Here is a 17,924-nt window from a genome sequence, read left to right as displayed (position 1 = left end):
ACGTTTAAAGATGCTCACTTTTAATTAATAGAAGTCTTATGTTGATCTTTTTAAAATAAAAATAACCCAATATATTGTTTTCTGTTGGTAATTATAGATTTCAGTTGAGATTCCTTTCATTAATGATGCATTTACATGAACATGATAAATTATAAGTGAATATTCAAATAGCAAAATATTCAAATATGAAAATCTTAAAACTCATTTTCATGACTGACATGAAGGACCTTTTAGGAAAATTTCAATAGCAGTTTTGATCACTCTTAATGTTTGTGTTGCATAAAGTCTTCATTGCCTGAGATCAGTTACACAAAACCCAGATTTTCTCATCTGATTATATTCTTGCCTTGTTGCTAGTAAATATGTATTACATTTTCTTGAAGAATTACAGGTGATGTATGGATAATGGTGACMATTTCTACATGACTGTATTTACTTACAGTCAGGGCTTGGTGAGTGAATCAATATTTGAAATAAAAGATTAGCTCTTTTATTTAAAAAAAAATAGCTCCACATGTTCCTCTCCTACTTAAAACATTCAGCAGGGAATTAATTACTGTTGTACATTGCTGGGTTTGTTAGATAATGAATGATTTAGTTGATACACTTGGCTTGCCAACTGTGGAGTTACAGCCATACTAGGAGTTATAGTAAGAGTATGGCAAGAAAAGAAATAGAATAGAAAGAAAAGACTTAATTCCACAGATGATCAGCCCACTCCGAAAGACAGTCCTCTCCACAGACCTTTTTGATGAGAAACCACAGATCTTGATGACAGTTTTGTTGGGCTTTAGACCTAAAATCCTAGGAGTCAGTAACACTGTTTTTTTCATCCATTTTGTTGGTTGTGACATGCARGCTGTTCCTGGAATCATGCTGACTAGATGAGTTACTCCATTTTRTAGAGGGAATGCCTCTTTTAATTATTTAATCTTTTTTGAAGTTATCACTTTTTTTCCTCCCTACTTGGTTTATCCTGACCTGGTTCACTGAGCTTTTAATTAAAGAAGATTGATAGGATATGCCAATTATATTATATCRCACAGATATAAAGGTAGGATTTCTTTCATGTTCTCTCAAATTTGGGGTTTATTCAAACATAATGACTAAATTTTTATATTCTTGAATGGAAAAACTGTTAAGACACTGGGAATTTGTGTGAATATTGTGCTTTTCGTCACCTAGTTACAACAAAAGCTTTTACTTGAGCTACTCTGTATTTTGTTGATAGTAATTGTTTATCTTTTTTTCTATTAGCATTGCTTCTTAATGAACCTGCTGCTTTGCTTGCATATTCATGTTTTCATTTGTTCAATGATTTCATTTGTTCCTTGGTTTGTGCTAAAGAGATGCAAATGGTCATTTACCAAAATAAAAATGGAAGTTAAGCAAGCTTGTAAATCAGTCAAAAATGAAGGAAGATGTCAAAGAAAAATAGTGTGACTGATGCCCTGGTGTTCAAATTGTGATCACTTAATACTGCATCTTTAATGGGCTTGAGATGATGATGCTAAAATTACCACACTAATATGGAGATGGGAATTAAAGGACATAGTTATTCAAAAGGAATTTTCAATTGAAACACCTCCTAGAAAAGTAGCTAGTACTGTAAAACAGACCTTATAATGAAAACATATGATGGAATCAGTCTCCTTGGTTTGGTCAAGATCATGTTTCCCTAGAATGATAGGAAGAGCTTGCACCCAAACCCCAATCCTGAGAAAAACTCAGGAGAGGGGCAGGGGGAACAGCGTCCGGGAGCACTTACACACAGTGTCTATCTTCATTAAGCCCCCTATATAAATCTAACCGCCAGCTACCAAGATACCCGCGACAGGGAGTATTAATCTCAGTGACAGTTAACACAAAGGCCTCAGTTTGAATCTAAATGCCAGCTGAATTTCTCCTGCTTAACTTGTGGGTAAAACTGTGCGAAGGACAGCAATTCTGTCGAGGGAAAATTTCTGAGTTATCCACACATGTCTTCAAACCAGGTAGGACAAATTCACTAACTCAGAAAGTTTCTGATTGATAAAGCGAAAGAGATTTTGGTTTAGTTAATAAAAATCTTAAATTAAAAAATAATAGTAGCAATCATTGTGATAGTGCTTCTCTCTTGTATTTGGTTATACTGTTCAGGCCAAGTAAATCACATAAAATAGGCTAGTAATAAAAGAATTGAAACGTTTTATTCCAAAACTGTCAAAAGATGATCCTTTACATTTTTTACTGCCAGTACTTTTCCCTTGATTTTTCTAAGTTGTTACTATTTCATTAACTATTTCAAGCTTAGCAGTTACTAAGCTCTTCTATAGAGCTGATTCAAATGGAGATCAGCAGTTGCAAGGCCCAGAGGTTCAGAGCTCTAGAAATGTTCTAGCTCTTCTCATGGGAAGTGGGATCACAAAATAAGTCTTATTTCAGAAACTGTATTTGCCTTTAATATTATGATGTCTTTTCATGTTGTGCGGCTCTGCCTCTTTTTCTGGTGGAGCAGCCCTCCGGAAAAGAGGTTTGATGTTCGCAGTGCAACCCAGAGCACCCACCCGCAACACTGCTTTGGATTTTCCCTGCCTGAAAGGAGGACTTTTCTTCCTTTCTGCGAGAGAAATGGGAGAGGACAGGACAGGGCAGACCTCAGGAGTTGTGCTGGAGCTTCCCTTTATGTTCCTCTGTCATGAAACTACACTGAAGTCCCTTAACCTTGCCCAAGAAGGGAAACAGTGTCCCCTCTTGTCAGTGCCGTGAGACTTCAATCCAGAACATCATCTGTTAAGAGCTCAAAATACAGATGGTTAAGGCCCCAGTTCCACAGTTATCTGCCTGGATAAACCAAATAAGTATCTAATAAATATATATACTGCTTAATATATAGAATTAAAGTTGTTTAAACAAATCAGAATGTTGTTAGAAAAACTCTCATTTTCTAACCAGCTGCTTCTACTTCATTCACATTGTATTCAGTATCCTCACTGATAGCAATAGGAAAGCTGTTGCAAAATTTCATCATTAATTACTGCTTGTAAAGCAATTATAAACCAGCAAAGGACATCTTATTTTTTTTTATTTATTCATTCATAAGTATCATACTTAATAGTGTGCTGTTTAAGATAGTATGACAGTAAACTACATAATGAAATCTAAATGTAGAAAATCTTGTATTCCTACCTCATCATTGGACCTCTTTTTCCTTTTGGACTTTTCTTTTTTTCATCATTGTACAATAGAAACTACCGGAAACTACCTCTACAGATTCTTTCTTTGCCTGTTGCTCCATCGTATTTTGCTCTCTGTATGTGGATAATATGTTAGTTGATAGACGGCAGCCTCATGCTACAATTTTAAATGTGTTTCATCATTAAAAGAATAAGAGATGAGTTCAATAAAAAAAAAATCATCTGGTAAATCATCTGGTTAAACGTTACACAGTGCCAAAAGACTTCATTTTGGGAGCAGTGTGGAGGGTGGAGTCTGGCCAATTTTGCACAAGTTTGACAGCAGRCCAAACAATGTACGTATGAATTTTGGCTGCAGAATAGTTTTTTTAAAAAGCAATGTTGTATATCAGATTAATTAGTGATTTAGAAAGCTTTTCAAATACACGCATGTTTGAGCTGCTTAGAACAGTATGAATTGGATATATGACTTATTGCAGCCTGTATTCTAGTATTTATAAAAAGAAAAACATTTCTCTGTAAACAGCTTTCAACTATGCCTAAGAGAAAAACAATTTTTTGCATGCTTTTAGAAGAGGCAAATGGGTGTAAATGCCCTGTGCTGATGTTAAAGTTTGTRCTAGCTACTCAATGTCTTATTTAATCTCTTTGAGTAGCTTGGAAACATAAAAGTAGTGACAAGAAGTGTTTAAAATACTCTCTAAGAAGCGTTGTAAAATAAGGCTTCACTATTCTCAAGCTAGATGCAATCTCTTCAATATGAAGTACACAAAACAGTTTGATGTCCTGTTTTTAGATGACACTCTTTTATTCATTTCTATAAAAGACTAAACAAATGTAATTAACTATATTGAAGTGATTTAAGTAAATAAGCATCCTTTTTCGCTTCAGTTTGACCAAATTTTCTTCTGAGAAAAGATGTACACGCACAAAAGAGGCACCACAATATAAACAAAGAATGCCATATTCTGTAGGTCAACTTCCATTCCCATGAATTTTGGCTTAAACATGCAATCCTAATTCAAATTTAAAAATTAGCATTAAATTCCTCATTACAAATTGTATTAATGAATACAAGAGGTTTTTRAAAAGATACAGGCAATGCCTTTGTTTTCTGTAACTTTCAATCTTTCAAGTGTTTAAAGAAATAGGTTGATGTCCTTGGAAGCAAGTATGAGAAGGAAGGTATGAATTGTAATCTCATGGAGTGCTCTTATTATTTGAAAGTGTGTATATATATATATATATATATATATATATATATAAGATGTTGCAGTGGATTGTGCTTTGGTCAGGGACCACGAATTTTCTGCCTAATAATCTGTAGTTTCTTTTGGATATTTCTGGTCTCTTTGAGTTATTTTTGTATGTGCTTTTCTTTTGTGGGCTACTGTTTTTGTGCTAAATCATTCAATAAAACATGTAATTTGGAGAGTGCCCCTTGAGCAATGTTTGTGTTGTGAAAGTATGTTTATAAAACAGGACTGCTGTCTGGTTATCGATTGAAGGGATGCCTGAAGAGTGGAAGAATGGTTGGTGCCAGCCTCAGTGGTGCTGGTTGTTGTTGACTCTGATTTGGATCCTCAGAAGTGTTCTGGGCTGGGGCCAGAGCTACTCTAAACTGGACATCAACTGTGAAATCATTTCCAACTGAGTTTTATGCTTTATTCCTCTTAGATTTCACATCATGTTCTTTTACTGYTTTATCTCTGCATCTTCCAGAGTTCAAAACAGGACTTTCATTCTTCTTTTTTCTTAAAAATGAGCCTTTTGTAATTTTATTTCATCTATTGGAAGGAAATTGCTTCTTTAGAATATGCATTTATTTCAAATATATTTTTCCTCATGTAAATGTCAAGTAGTTCCTTGTATTAATCTCTTTGTAGCATACCAAGAATTGAAGCTTGTTTTTACAGTAGATTTTCAGAGTGGTGAGCTTTGCCATCCAAAAGGAAGGTGTTCTCCACTTTGTCCTTGCTGCCCAGCTGCCTAGGAAGGGCCATGTCCTCCAGGAAGGGAACAAGCAGCTTCCTTGACCCTGAGGAGCAGAAGAGTCAAGGACAGATAAGACATTCGGTACTGGCTGTGATTTACTTAAAAAATAAAAAATCCACATTTGTTGTTTTGGACAAAAGAAGTAAGAATAATGACGTTTTAAAAGATAATGAACTTATCAGTCACTGATAGTATGACTATCAAAGGATGAGGGACCCTGTGCAACATAACAAGATGCAGATAGTCAACATATATCTGTCTGTATGTGGACACACATAGCAATTATGTGTGGTAGTCTGTCCTCTATGGCTATCAGCATCAACAAGGAATCCTGAATTTCTTCATGGTAGTTTCTTTGGTGATTTGGGAACAGATGTTCTCCACTGAACGAAGCCCACAGTGCTGTCAAGCGTTTCCCTTTGACTACTAACATTACCCATGTCATGCTTAGATTTACCAGCAAGATACTGGGCTAGCTGGCGGTACTTCATATGGTGTGAGAGATAAATAGAACTGACTGCTACCTCCATATGGTTGAGATTTGCAAGAAATCTCTCAAGTGCAAACAGAATTTCTGTAGGACAGGGCAGCAGCAAAAACTTGACTGCTAGAGTGAATTTATAAAAGTAAATACTTTCTTCTCTGCAGTAATTTCAGTGAATACATGACTTATTTTCAGACAGCTGGTAGCACTGAAATGATTTTTGCCAAAACCTGGGAGTGTGAGTGAAGTTGTACGACCTCTAACTGAAGATGATTCATTAGCACCATTATCTGCTCGTCGCCAGGCTCAGTCTATGGCTGGAAGAGATGTACGAGTTTGGCAGAAGGGTACGTTTTTCCTTGCAACTGCTACCTGAGTCAGRAAAAGCAGTTTGTTTAATAATCAGCAAGTCCAGTTGCATCAGGAAACGATGATAGTAAAACTACATTCTATTGTAAAATATTTTCATTAATTGTACAAGATTAATGCATTTCCTATAACATTTGCCATTCCATMCTGCTTAATATGATATTAACACTGRATATTGTATACATGAATGCCYAATTACTGCAGGAGAACTGTAGCTAATGTAAGCACTATAAAATCTTCTTAGCACTATAAAAATATATCAACAATTCTTGTTGATCTTTCAGTAACKGTATTTTAGTTCTACTGAATCAATTAGTAAATCAGTGGTGAGTAAATTGATTACTTCTCTATAAATTCATTCTTACAGGAAAATGTCACTAAAAAAAGGTAAAGTTCRAACATACAGATACCTTTCCTAGTTTACTGATGCTCAAGGTATTCAAAGATATTACAAATAGAGTTTAAGAGCCTACTATTATAATTTGTTAATTTATTACCTTGTTTTCTTAATGGTTCACAAGCTAAAGGCTATTGGAGAAATAACAGGGGTTTTTTTTGTTCTTGCAAGAAGGCTTTCCAAACAGGAAACCATCTTCAACCATCATGATGATTTCTCTTCTATAGATTTTAATTATTTTTTTTAGGATAATGTAGCTTTGTAAATATTTATGTCAGCTTATGAGAACTGAAAAATGTTGCATCAGATATTTTCACCAGCTTTCATATACAGTAATTATATTCTCTGATCTTTTACTCTGTTAATTTAAAAAAAAAGAAAAAAATTGCTCACATTTCTTCAGTTTATTTTTTTTCTAGAGGGGAATGGTTTGCAGGTTATTAATAAAGCTAGAGGGAAACAGGCTCTTTAAGCTGCTGCTTTATATTTGATCCTCTAACATGTATGGAATGCTTTTCAATCACCCACTGATTTTAATTCTTCTGAAATTTTCAGTGTAACCCAAAAATCAATATTAACAGATGTTGTTTGCTTAAATCTGAAACTGTTCCAGAAAAATGCTTGTCAAATGCATCCCATCTATGGTTTCATAAAGTTTCAGATTCGCAAGAATCAATATCAGCAGATGTTCACTGCTTTTATTTTTTTCTCGAGGCTTTTCAGAAGTGCTTCTTCCAGCATAATTTTGAAAGAAAGCTGAAACCACCAAGTGGATGACAGCTATCTGTTGGCAAAAAGGCACTTGTAAACTCCTCGAGAAAGGCATTGTCTTCATGTAATATCATTAGAGACCCATAATTAAACTTAAGAGGATGTTTTTAATTAGTTCATGATGAATGATTGTCTAAATCAATGTGATATAGTCTATGGTGTAGTGTATTAGTGTATGTGTTGTAGTGTGTCAGATTCTATATTAGAGCTAGACTAGCATTTCTTTATCCAGTGAGACTGTTAATGCACACACTAAATGTTTCTGAAGGACTTGGGGATAAGAAGGATAAAATAAGATTGCACTGCCTTATAACAGTATACTTGAGAGGTAACTTTTGTTCCTCCTCCTCACTCCTTTTTAAGGTTTCGAGTTTGTTTTAAAAGACTGACAATGAATCTATAATATCTACATGGAGTCTTATAGGCCCCTAGTTTTTACTAAAGAGTGCATCAGAAAGATTCCTCTCTGCAAAAAAAGGAAAAAATGAAACAAACAAACAAACAAACAAACAAACAAAAAACCTCTAACCTGTTTATTTGTTAGATAGTTTGGAGGAAAAAGGTATTAGCTGATTTCCCTTTTAGGAAATAAAAATACTGTAGTGCCTACATATGGCTGTGGAAATTTGTCCTTATGCAGAATGAGGTGTACTATGTGGGGTTTGGGATTTGCTCTTTTTTTGTTTGTTTGTTTTTGTTTGTTTCTTTGATTTTTTTTTTCTCCCAGATAAAATAATACATATATATGCCTCAGTTCAGATGCATAGATTTGCATGTGCTTCTCCATTTTTGCACATATATATGAAATAAAGCTGAAGAAGACATTCTTTCCACACTATGCTTGATAATCTCTGATGATCTCCCACTGGAATGGACATTCTAGAAACACCAACATACATTTTTTTGCAAACTCTGGCAGTGGTGCACAATAATGAAAAAAATATATTTGTTATTAATACATTAGTATCAATGCTTGCATCGTAAGACAAGGAATGTGTAGTTGAAGTTTATTTTAGTCTTCTGTAATATATTTTTTGGCTTATCATAATGTTTGTGTGAGTATTAAATATGTTTCTTTTCACAGTGCTATGTTGAAATGACAGTGACTTTCTTTTCATAATAAGTGGGAATAAAATAATACATTGATGATAAATTGCAGCAAGATCAAACCTGCAGGCAGATGTGCTTTAATACAAGGGCATAGCTCCTATCATTATGTTTCCTACATACTATGTCATCTCAGTATAAATAGCAGTTTGGTTGGTGGAATTATACCTGCAACATCAGCAAGCTGGCTGCAAGTAGTATTATAACATGGGTATAAAAATGTGGAGATTTTTTTCTGCTGGATTTAAACCATTGGTATCTTTATACCATACATTTGGGATTATTCTATGTGAGCTCTGAGCTAAAGGAAAACTGTGCAACTGTGTTAGCACAGCAGCAAGTCTGCGCAAATAAAGCTGCCTCTCAGCAGGGTTTATTAATGTAGGCATCACATCATGCCATTGCAGTTATATAGCTTTTTTGGGGGCTCAGAGAGCAAGCAGAGTGTGCTTACATCTGCCYGCAATATATAGCGTAAACATATGCCAGGGAGACTTGGCCCTGACTCGTATTTATTAAGAAAAATGTGTCGGTTACGATGCCTATTTATTATATTCAGATTCAGCATTCATCAAGAAGAAGCCAGCTTTCATAAACTAGATTTTTTTGTTGTTGTTGGATACAGTGTAATGAATAATTATATAGTTTTATCTATAATATATATTTATATATAATATATATATATATATATAGCAACTGGTTCTTTGGACCCTTTTTTTGGGTCCCCCTTTGTAGATATGCTACACATCCATAATAATCAATGGCCTTCTGCTTTGAAATTTGTGACAGTGGACAGGAAACAAGAATTATTCCATATCTATTGTTAAAATAAATGTCAGCATACGGGAGAGACTTTACCACACTGGCAGGCTGTGCCAGAGAGACTGCGGGACTGCTTTGAGCCTTAAGAAACAATTTTCCTTAGTTTCAGGTGATGAGTGACTGCTCTGCATGTGGTTGTATGAAATGTGAGAGAAAGTTATTAGGAAGGGTGTGTAGAGCACAGACCTAGGTGTTAAATAGTATGATCATTAAGACTAACCAAGCACAGTGCAAATTTTTGAGCTCATTTTTATTTTTGGTAGGGTTAGAAAATATGTTTATTAAGATTATACTAACGGTAACATAAATTGGATTTTTGCCTAGCAATTTGAGCACTTCATGACACTTCCTTTCGCAGTCACCTCCTGTACTTCTGTCTTTGGACTTTTCAGCTGGTTTTAAATTTTGTACTGCTGGCCTATTTCTAGGATAAATAGGTATAATTCATACTGCCAGCTGCCAGGGACTACTGGAGTTGCCAATAAATGAGTATCAGGAATAGCTGAATGAAGTGATGCCTGAATTGAGAGAAAAAAAAGTTTAAAATTAGCAAACAAGATGAATGTTGTCAGATCTAAACTAATTTATCTCCAGATTTATCAAGGACCCAGCTGCTCAAGTGTGACAGGAGGAAGAAAGTCAAGAAATGTTTACTTGGTGGTGTAAAATATAGCAGGAATTTGAAAATTACATTGACTGAAAGAATGTTGCATGAATACCTTTTTTTTTTTTTAAGGATTACAAAATAATCACCAAAAAATGAGGAAATATTTTACAAATAAACCATGTCTGTGGCAGGTGCTGTAAAGATAATGTCGTATGCTTAAGCAGATGCTGCTGAAAAGATGCCTGGTAAGTCTAGTTTTGTTTATTGCCTAAGTATTTTAGGACTTTGAATCCAGATAAGTTATAACACACAAAGTTTCTTGTGACTAAGAAATTATTTAAAAGGGGAAATAAAAAGAACAGACAAGAATGCTTTATAATCATACCTCCACCTTTGGTTTAATTTTAGAACTATATACCTTTTGAAATATAGTATAGCTATGGAGCCTCTAGCATTCTTTGGAACTCTGCCTGGTAATACTGTTGGCAAGATATTCTCCATTTTAGGAGGATAATTTTGAGCCCTCGGAAGAAAGATGATACGGACTTTTGTGACTGACAGGCTTACAATCCACTAAAATTAATTAGCTTTGAAGAAACTGAGAATGAATGATGGGTGGATGAAGGTGTCCTTCTTAGGAGCTGGCTCCTGAAAATGAAGTGATTGAGAGGGAAATGCTTTTAGGATTACTCTTTCTAAAATGGTTCAAGAAAAGAGCATTATGACTTCTTCAACAACATGATTAGATCTAAAGCTTGAAAATTGTAGAAATGAGGTAGCTGGTGATATTTTGGGATTCCAGGACTGTGAGCTTATGGAACTGATAAAATCCACTTTGCTCTGCAAACCTTTATCCATTCAATGGCAGAATTGTTTGCTGTGTTAAATTTCTGTTGGGTGCCACTTAGAAGAGACTGACAATTCTTTCTTTTGAATAATTTTGATGGTGATATACCAGAGAGCTCCTACTAAGCAAGGTTTAATTTCAAGAAGAGGCAAAGAAAAGTGATGTAGTTAAGGCAGGAAAGCCCGCTGGAAGCAGACTGTGTCACACAAGAGGCAGCTCCTGCATTATGAAGCAGGATGATCTTGTCAAGACAGGCTGATGGGYCTGATATTTAAAGAGCTAAGGAAGAAAATTGTGTTCTTTTTTGATGGGGCAGGGGAGAGGTCAGACTCAGCATATTTATAAAGGGCAGGTGGGAATAAAAAAATCAGTAAATGAGAATTTTGGGCCACAGCTCTTATTGTTTATCACTATATGACTTATATTTATTTTTAAGGAAAAAAAGTGTAACTGTGGAAAGTCATGTTACAAATAAAAATAAGCTGATATTTTGTTTGTATTTTATTACTCCTCAAGAGGTCAAATCACAGGCTAGCTGACTGACTCGGAGACAGTTCTTGACTCAAAGACATATCCCATAGGCATATGATAGAAAACTACTGTAATGACCTGTTCCTCTTCCAGAGATTTCTTTGAAAGAAACAGACTCTTTTTCATGTGTTTCTAGTGTTTTGTTGTTTCATTTTGTCAGGGAGAGGCATTCTGTTGGCTCACATCGTGTCTTCAAGAAAGGGAATGGAAGTTCAACAATTTCACAGTGCCAGTGACTCTTCTCCATTATGTTTTTGCTTTTCAAAGGAAAATACTTGATCATTGTCTGTACTGCAGAGATTTTCAGGTTCACTTTTACCTGACTAGTAGGATTTAATGTTCTATTCTTGTTTTCTTCCCTCGAGAAACAACAGTTCATTCAATCTTGACGCCTGCACGTGTGCTCAGGCAGGGTGATGCTTTCAGAATGAGACCACAGCTGCATTGCTCACAGTTGCTGTGATCTGCAGTTTGCTGAGGCTGTCAGCTTGAAATCATTCATTTAAACTGGTGTATTTGTCTCTACTACAGGTGTCAAAATGAGATGCAAACACATCTTTACTTTTTCAGGACATTTAATAAGTATGATAAAAATACGCATATGGTGGAGAATGACCACATATTTGAAGGGTGCCTCATTATGGACTCTTGTCCAAAAGGAGTTTTCTCTGGAGCTAGCAGCTTCTTTCCTCTCAGCTGCTGCAGATGAAACTGTGTGGATGGGGTATGTAAATTCAAGGCAAGCTTCTTGTTTAGCATTTCTGCCTTGCCAAATGAATCACAGATAGGAAATCACTGAGCTTGCCAAAATTTATCATACTGTGTCTCCAAAAGTGAAAACAGGTTTTTCATATAGCAAAGCAAATGTTGTGTTTTGCCACAGATAATATTTTGAAAGTTGGTACAAGGTATCTTCGTAGCACAGATATTTTTTTTTCCAAACTGATTACATACTTCAAAGTACCAAGCTTTTTGAGATCCTCTGAAAACTAATTAATCAACTCTGCAAACTGCCATATCTTCCTTTCAAGTAGAACCCACARTCCTTCTACCTTGGGGAATAATTTTCTTGTTTTCCTAACATTTCCCAAATCTAATTATTGTACCTCTAAATAGGACATTTATTATTACACAACATGATTAATTAGATATGTTATTTTCTTATCAGGTGAGAAATCATCGAAGGATTGATGATAAGCTTATGAAATCATCAAAGACTGTATAAGGCAAAATGCAATTACTTCTCAATTAAAACTCCATTTGACATATTTCAGAGATTAATAAACAAATTATATTTGTTAATAACAAAATAATTGGATTTTTTTAAAAAGATGAATCATATTTGATACACCTTATCTGAATCTAAAGCATATACCAAGACAAAAGTGTAACTTAGTCAACCAGTAGTAGCGAAGACTTAATTTTTCTACCATGGTCTCTTCTACCATGAAAAGGCTGAGTCACAAGTCACTGTATGACTTGGACTGTGTGACATTCATTTGCTTTACAATTTAATCACATTTAAACTCTTTGTTTGAATTAGAGCACTACATTCTCCCTTTTTCATCCCCCAGAAGTGCCTAAAATGTAAGCAGTTGTTACTACTTAGTCCACTTCTGGGATATCTAGATACACTGGAAAGAGGCTGTGAACTAGAAGACAGTATCTTCAGTTCTTCCCCATGGAGTGAACACTTAGGCAGTCATTTCACTGATTTCATTTGTGGTACAGTGTCACTGAATGGTTAAAAGAGAACCCTACTTTACTACACTCTGCCTACGTATAATATCAGGCAAAATAGTTCACCAACTACTTGAACTGTTGGGAATCTTGAGGCATATTTAAAATAAATGGACATTAGCTCATTTTGCAGAGAATTGTAGGAAAGAAAAAGCCTTTCTAATGGATCTAGTACATAAATTCTAGAGACCGTGTTTCTCTAGCAGAGGTCAACCTTTCGGGATTCCAGCCTGTGACTTTCCTTAGGAAGAGCTGATGCTCACAGCATCACAGGCTCATTTCTTGCAGTGCGAAGAGCCTGGCAAACCAAAGAAGCAGATGAATGTTACGATAATAATTGACCCGTCTTCTAGCCAAGTGAGAATGTGTTTTGCACAGAAAACTTCTAAATTAGGCCTTATTAATACAAATTTCAGGGTGTGAGGGAAGCATCTGAAACTAGGCTTTTCAGTCAAAAAAAACTTTCATCTTATTCAGACTTTATCTGGAGAGCCATATGGATGACTCTGTGGCAATCTGCCATTTATCAAGCATCTGATCTATCAGTTTCTGTGTCTTCTCTCAAAAGTTTATAGTAAAGGCCCACTGATGTTTCTTTTCAATCCTTAGTGATCAAGTAGGCTTTAAAACAAGAAAAGACATCATTATTTTGGATTCATAAACTCAGATGTAGTGAATAACTTTTCCCAGGCTTTAGCTTTAAAGAATGGTGAAGGACTTTGATCATAATATAGAAATCATAGTATGTGGGGAGAAAAAAATTATCTGGTAGGATTTCATCCAAAGTTTCAGGCCTAATTAATCTTCCAAATGTTCTACAAGAGAAATGCAGTGCTAGCCGCTTCCAACATTTTCTCCAGGGTGTATAGTGTATAGAATTGGTGACATTCTCTTATTAAATATTTTATTAATATAAAAAATAAAATATGAGCAGATCAAAACTATAAGTTTGTGTCAACTTTTTCAAGCGGTTTTAGCTGGAAAGGTTTCTTGCTGTTGTAGGAGTCTAATATGCTTTTAAGTAAACGTTGTGATTTCAAAAGGATTAAAAAAACATGCACAAGGAAAGGAAACAAACCCTTTTGTGTTGAGACATGTATTTACAGCTGTATTTAATACTTCTTCACAGTTACTTTGTAACTTCAGTGGTTTGACTAGTATGCAGACTAGTTGCGTAACTTTTGATGTGATGGTTGGCTTTAGTGTTAATAATATCCCTTTTATTGTTCAGCCTGGTGCTATATGAAATGTGATATCTAATAGCTTTCAAATGTGGTGAACAGCGAGTGTCCACACGTAGGGAAGGAGAATAAAACAATCGTATCGCGTCTTGGATGGACATCCATAAAATGAAAAGACTGCACGAGGTGATACCGTCCCATTACCTCAATTGTACAAATGATTTTTTTTTTGATATGTGCAAATAGTGGTCTCTAAATTTCCATACATTTAGTTTAATGTGCATGCTTCTGAATATACATTTATTCTTTTTTTCTGAGAACAGTTAGTGTCATTTCTGACAAAGGACAAAAAGTAACAGGAGAGAGCTTTGCTGATCCTTTGCTGATCACGAATTCCTCTCTTATTCCTTACTGTCCAGCCCAGCTGATTGGTATCTTACCCCTCAGTAGATAGGAATAGAAAATSAGTGTAATTTTAAGATATATGAGCAGCAAGTAAAATGATTCTTGAAACTCTGAAATTGAGGAATAAAATTTGAAAATGAGGAATAAAAAAAAATCTGAGTTTCAGATTTTTTTTCCTATTTGTTTTCTCTATGGTGACTTTTCTCTAAATTTCATTAAAAGATTCATGTCAAGGCAGAAAAAAACACATAATTTATTTTTACAACTTCCAGAATCTGGCACCAGAAAGTATTTAGCCTCTGTAGAGATTGTTATAGAGAATTTATTTAGTTTTCCTGTGTGATCATAGATAATATTCTTATTGCTCAAATTACGCCTGGTGTTATGGCATATTTCTCCCCCCTATTTTACAGTCAGAGTTATAATTTGGCCCTGCTTTATGCTTCACTGGAGATGGTAGAAAGCCTGTGACTCTGAAAGCTTCTGCAGTTATAGTTGGCTGTTTGATAAATGGCAACATGCTTAAGTGTTCTGGGATTTTGTTTCATTTCAGTTTACTAAAGGCCTAATACCAAACCTATTGAGGAACAGAAAAGCTTTTGACTTAGGATTGGGCCCTGAAGAATTGCCAATATCTATTGAAAGACCATGTACTTTTAATAAGAAAGCTCTGTCACAAWTTCTGAATGACTGCAGTAACACCTTGATTGAAATAGGATATCTTGGTATTTTATATTATTAAAAAAGATTTTCCTCTTGAAGCTTCATAAGAAAGTACAGACTAGATTTAAATTTTCTGCATAGAGCTAATCACATTTCCTTTGTAATCAAAATGGTCTGCAGCTCTGGATCTTTGCTTCTCCAGTTTCAGCAAATGAATAATACCTGGAGAGATAAAAAATTCATATATATTTTTCCCACAAGGTTATCTGTTCTGCTGACTGCATGGCTGTCCTTTAAACCATTCTATCAGTTRCTCAAGTGTGAATGCTATGTAATATGTTTTATATCTGGAAGGCTGAAGCTTTCTTCTCCTACTGGGAGTTTCATATTTTGATGAGACAGCTTTAGTTTCTTTCTTTTTCTTTCTCCGAGGAAATCCTAAAAAATGATCTTGTTATGCAAATAGTGTAGCCGCTACAACGTTGTAGTCACTTGTGTAGAATATACTCTCCTCAGTAAAAGCGCACTCAGCAATTCAACTAACCTTCCACATCAGCAATGGCAAGCTGCAAGATATTTGTAGATGTAGTAAACATTTTCAAGTACATTTTTTTGCACTGTTATGTCCTCTAAAGGTTTTACTCTCACAAATTGTATTTATTTGTTTATTTATGTATTTATTTATGTTGCATGTCACACTGTTTGAATCTCCTCTTGGCCAGTAGCAATCGGAGGCTAAAGTCTGTAACTTAGAGGCCTTGCTTTGCAATTGCCCATAATCAGAGCCAGCAAATCTAGTTATTTTGATTTATATATGCAAGAACAGACTTTCAGAGTCCTGAACACACATGAGGCTCCACTTCTTTAGTTGCAATTCAAAGAGCCCTGAATATGTAAATGAAKGTAACATTAGCAGTTACCCAGCCAGCAGGAACTACGTTATAAACTCCAGTCACTTGTGTGTTATTGAGTATATTTGAATAATGATGATTTAGGCACATCCACATGTTTCAGATATTCAGTAATCTTAGTAGTTGTGAAAACTGTTGTTCTCTGGGTAAGGTCATAGCGACAAGAGCAACCAAATTCACTGCAGAGAAATCACGTAGGGGTTATTAAAGAAATCACATGCAGCTCAGGCAGCTGCTCCACTGCAAATGAGAGTGCGTGAAGGGGGAGATCAGSCATGTTGGGCTTGGTGGCGTGTCCCTTACAAGACCTTGCTTCATGGCTCTTTCCACTAAARGACCATCAGCTGGACAGGCCTTTGCTCTGACTCCCTAGAGCTCCCAGCTGGAGCTTGTTTGCATGTGAAATGAAGGGACTTACCAGGAAGACACCTGTTGGAGCTATGGTTCGCTAATGGATTTTAAGCTGCTTCAGATGCTTGGTTTGCTAATGGATTTAAGCTGCTTCAGGTGCTTACTTGGGGGAGTAGCAAAGGGCTCTCCAGAACTTTCTTTTTCACTAGAGTATGTGCTGGTTGTGCCAGCAGTTGTGTAAGGACATGGAGGTCTCTGCTCCTGGGGCTAAGGAAGCCTTGTCCGAGTTGCTACTTGGAGTGTGACTCTTGCTGGGTGCGCTGCTGCAGAGGAGGAGGAGGAGGAGGAGGAGGCGGCGGCGGCGGCGGCAGCTCTTGCTACTGGTAATGTGCATCTAAGCTCTTGCAAAGGGGAGGTTTGTGTTGGAACTGCTGGCCTTAGAATAGGAAGGCTGCTCAGGTAGTAATTAATGAACCTAGGCTTACCTGTACTCTTACCTGTACTTTTAAATATGAAAAAAGTGCTCTCCAGGAGTGGAGAAACAAAAAGCTCCCTCAACTGATGTGTTTGAGATCGCACAGATGTAATTCCTGAAACTCAAATAAGCTTTTTAGTTTGCTATTCTACAGGAAACAGATGTTATGTTTAGTAAAGAGAACTATGGCCTTAGTATTTAATATTTTAAATAATAATGTGTTTTTTTTAAGGATTGTATGATTGTACTCTGTGTTTAAAAAAAAAAAAAAAAAGAAACTCTTGTCACTAACAAAACTGTAAGTCAATTGGTTTAAGTGAGTATAATGCAGCATTCTTTTCAAATGCCTGTACTGTAAATGCTCTATTATTTGTAATTTTAAAAGCAGATTTAACCTGTACAGTGTTTGCAGGGGACGTATATGTTTTAAATATATTTTATACTCAAAATGGCACATGTTATAAAGGAAATTCTAGGGGGGGAAGGGGGAGCTGTACCTGTGTATATATATATATTTTTAACATAAAATACACAATATACTAATTCYTGACTGGGATTCAAGCCTGTAGGCAAGGAGAACTTTTCATCGCAGAAGTCCTCTTCCATAATATACGTTATTTGCTCAAGGTTATTTGACACCATCAGTTCTTCAATTTATTCCTTTGCCTCTTCCAACTTCTAAAAAAAATCCACCGAAGGTTTTATCTGGACTCCCATTGCAGTGGTCATTAGACTCTGTCTTCTGGTCACAGTTTCCCCTAGGATCTTGCTCTCGTGCTTATATGAGTGAAATGCGTATTTCAGCCTATATCAGAATGGCTTCAGGAGGGCAGGATTTGAGAGATGGATGTTTGGCCATGGGTTTAACTAAGCCAGCAAGTTGCTTTCATCCCTTCATTTCTGGGGGAGAGATGCAAGACTTGAGCAGCAGAGGTGAACCTGTACCTGTCTTGGGCATATGAGGGGAATACTGGAGCTCAGCAAGAAGAGGTTGTTTGATGCATAAAGAATTTCCACAAGGAGGCTCAGATGGTAAAGAATAGAAAGCCATGGAAAAACATCAGAAAGCCTCCAAACAAACCGACCTGTTTT

The 17,924-nt window shown here is 35.8% G+C and overlaps 1 long non-coding RNA gene across 1 annotated transcript in view; it reads left to right on the top strand.

The window, feature by feature from the left end:
- The window catches only part of LOC112944524, a 91,098-nt gene that overhangs the window by 26,985 nt on the left and 46,189 nt on the right, over window positions 1-17,924 (top strand). The window lies entirely within an intron of this gene.

The sequence above is a fragment of the Nothoprocta perdicaria genome, unplaced genomic scaffold (assembly GCF_003342845.1).
Source record: "Nothoprocta perdicaria isolate Ctin4 unplaced genomic scaffold, notPer1 scaffold_17, whole genome shotgun sequence".
Lineage (NCBI taxonomy): Eukaryota > Metazoa > Chordata > Aves > Tinamiformes > Tinamidae > Nothoprocta > Nothoprocta perdicaria.
This window is presented reverse-complemented; position numbering and strand designations above follow the sequence as displayed.